Below are 3,725 nucleotides of genomic sequence, written 5' to 3' on the forward strand. Positions count from 1 at the left end.
TTGAGGGGTCCAGTCAGTCTTGGCGAAGTGTGTCCACGTTCAGTTTTGCAGGTACTCACACTTCGACTGCACTCGACAGATGCCTTCATAACGTGAGTGCTGTGGGTAATCTGGGTTCTACGAGAACAGCTTCTGACAGCTTTCATCAGTGTAGCTCAGTGGCTCAGTCTCTGATCAAACACCATCAGGTACTTTGATGTTTTTAGAAGGTAACATTTAAAGATTAAGGCTGGATAAAAATTGACCCAAGAGACACATCTAAATTAAACTATGTGCGCAAGGAAACAAAGAGGGGTCCAGACCTCTCAAAGATAGTAATAGACTTTCCTTTAATCAAAACTTTTGAAAACTCCATATGCAAATGAGATTCCCTACATTTTTTTTTTTTTTTTTTTTTTTTGAGACGGAGTCTCGCTCTGTCGCCCGGGCTGGAGTGCAGTGGCCGGATCTCAGCTCACTGCAGGCTCCGCCTCCTGGGTTCATGCCATTCTCCTGCCTCAGCCTCCCGAGTAGCTAGGACCACAGGTGCCCGCCACCTCGCCCGGCTAGTTTTTTGTATTTTTTAGTAGAGACGGGGTTTCACCGTGTTAGCCAGGATGGTCTCAATCTCCTGACCTTGTGATCCGCCCATCTTGGCCTCCCAAAGTGCTGGGATTACAGGCTTGAGCCACCACGCCCGGCCTCCCTACATTTTTTAAGGAGATTAATCTGAAGACTTAACCGTTGTCTCCAAAAACTTCAAAAGCTCTCAAGTTTGGACAGGTGACTCACACCTGTAATCCCAGCATTTTGGGATGCCGAGGTAGGTGGATCACCTGAGTTCAGGAGTTCGAGACCAGCCTGGCCAACATGGCAAAATGCCATCTCTACTAAAAATACACAAATTAGCTGGGCATGGTGGCACGTGCCTGTAATCCCAGCTACTCAGGAGGCTAAGGCAAGAGAATTGCTTGAACCTGGGAGGTGGAGGTTACGGTGAGCCAAGATCATACCACGGCACTCTAGCCTGGACAACAGAGTGATAACTCTGTCTCAAAATAAATAAATAAATAAATAAAGGCTTTCAGATCCTAAAACAGGGATCCCTGTAATCCCTGTATCTCCCTGCCCCCTACTGACATTCTGCCTCCACTTTTCCCTTCTCACCACAACCTTCTCTGTCTGGAACATTGCCGGGACCTGGCCCCTTGGTACCAACACCAGCCCGTGAGGCCTTCTGGCTCAGTAAGTTAAAGACCACAGATGGACTTTTTGACATGTAAATTCTGACACCATAAGTTACCATCTATGTAGCATTTGGCAAACTTCTGAAACCTCAGTTTCTTCATCTTTAATAGGGAATTATTACAAATACTGTATAGATTTGTAAGCATGTGAGTGTTCAATGAAGTGTCTACAAAATCCAACACACTGGCCAGGTACATACGTAGTAAGTGGACAAGAGATGTTAGCTTCTTCCATTCTTCAATTTCCTATATCTACTCTGAGATCTGAGATTTATTCTATGCATTTAAAGACTAGTCTCTAATCTGATTTGGTTTATATTTATTAGATTCTCTTGAACATATGATCTTAATTATGAAATATTTTTTACACTTATCCTACATGAGAAACTAGAAAATAACTTTCTGGAGGTAAATTTGGGTAGAAATGAATGTCTTTTTAAAATTCCATTACCATATGTACAATTTATTCCCAAACAACTATCAGTGTTGTCTTTAAATTTGAGAAATATTTTTTAGGATTTTTACATTTATGGGATGAACAAATTGTATGGATTCACTCCTAAGTATAACACTCCTCAAATTGTGAAATTAGGTGTTTGTTTGTTAGGATCAAATCTTTATTTTTTTTCCTAGCAAGGTAGTCTGGATTATCCTACTTAAAGCCTTGTGGTTAAATCTTAGATATTGCTGGCCAGGAAAACAGTGGTGTTTTTCAAGAATCAAATCTTCCTAGTCTGATGTACCAATGACCAAGGTCAACTCTCATCAAAGTGGAAAAATTGGTCTCGGTTTGCTCCTTCGTGATTCTATTTGCATTTTACTTTTCTTTTGCAGTAAATCTTTTCTTCTTTTTCCAGCGTTTTGCTTTACTCTCCCTCATTGTGAGGTAAACATGTTTAAAGCATATAAGTCTGCTAGGCAATGCACACAAGGCGATATTCATTTCCTCCCAATGCAAATTTGTTTTTTGACAAAAGTAGTTTTGCTGATATTTGGCCATGTAGGCCAAATATTGTATTGTTCTTTTTCTTCTGGAATGGGAACAGATATATACACATTCTCTACAGTGAAGTTTCGTGCTGAGTTAACTGAAATCAAGTATTGCTTTACACTTGTGCTTAGCAGTTTGGAAATCTAAAAGTGCTTTTATATTTTATCTTCTTAATAACCGTGTGAGGTAGACAGGATAGGTAGCTTTGTTGTTTGTTGTGTAGATGAAGAAACTGCAAATCCAAGGTTCTAAGTGACATATACAGAATCTAGCCGCTTGAGAGGATGAGCTGAAAACTTATCTTTTGCCTGTTAGCTCCATGATCTTTCTGTTAAGGCACCAGCCTTCTCTATTTTTAGCTCAACTAAGCATAAACTGTATTAAAGAAGTTGGGGATATGTGATTACTTATTTTAATTCTGACACACCAAATTATAGAGATGTTTAATTTTTAAATTCCAATATTTATAGTGAATTGTGAGAGAGGTAATCTTGTAATTCTAGCTTTAGCCATCACATAGTAATTGATAAATGTTAATTCACAGCCAAATAAATTTGCTTAAAATTATTTGTCTGGTGAGTAGACATGTCGTGGGCCATGGTGGTCAGTGTCAGGAAATGCAAGGTGACAACTTGAATGCACCAGCATTTTGTAATTACAGTCAGCTCTAGAAAAAATAAGGAAGTAAATGAAGTTGAAATGTTCCCTGACCTGTTGAAAGCTATTTTATTTCCAAGAATGTAAGTCAGAAAACAGAAGAAATATTTCTCTCATATGTAAGTATGTAGATCCAGGTCATGTCATGTCAAACTGCCACCTGGTAGTTATCAGCAAAGAAAAAATTGCTGTCCATTGAACAATTTACTGTATATGATTATTCCTTTATTTGACCAGCTCTTTCAATCCTGTCAAGTCTGCAGTGTCTATATTATTGCTCCATTTATAGGTGAGAAAATTGAGGCTCAGAGAGATCAGTTACCAATAATGACAAAACTCAAATTTGAAGGAAGTGTTGTCAAACAAAACATGTTTTTCTACTCTCCCAACAAAATTTAGTCAAAAACCAAATGTCTACATTTTCTGTAATCTCAAAATATTTGTATTTGTTCAACTCTTATTCTAAACAGATAATTAATTCATAAGTAAATTAGCCAATGTTTTTATGTGCCTGAGCAACCATAACACTTCAAATTTAAAAAAGCAGACGAATCAAAATATGTTCATTAAGATGTGTTCATTTATTGATTTTTGATAATATTAAAATGTGTTCATTAATTGATTTTGATCATATAAGTCAGATAATTAAAACTTCATGTTTAATAGGTTTGATTTTGGGTGTAAGGCATGCCTCTGATGCACTACAGTATTTGTTTCCATAGTAGAAAACATTCTTTTGCATGGGACAGAAATCTCAGCATAGTTAGTGAAGATTAGCCAGCTTAGAAATTTAAAAGGCTTTGACCTGTGTATCTACAGGTGAAATAGTTAGATTTAGTACTCAAAAGATT

The sequence above is a fragment of the Rhinopithecus bieti genome, unplaced genomic scaffold (assembly GCF_001698545.2).
Source record: "Rhinopithecus bieti isolate Rb0 unplaced genomic scaffold, ASM169854v2 scaffold_28121, whole genome shotgun sequence".
Classification (NCBI taxonomy): domain Eukaryota; kingdom Metazoa; phylum Chordata; class Mammalia; order Primates; family Cercopithecidae; genus Rhinopithecus; species Rhinopithecus bieti.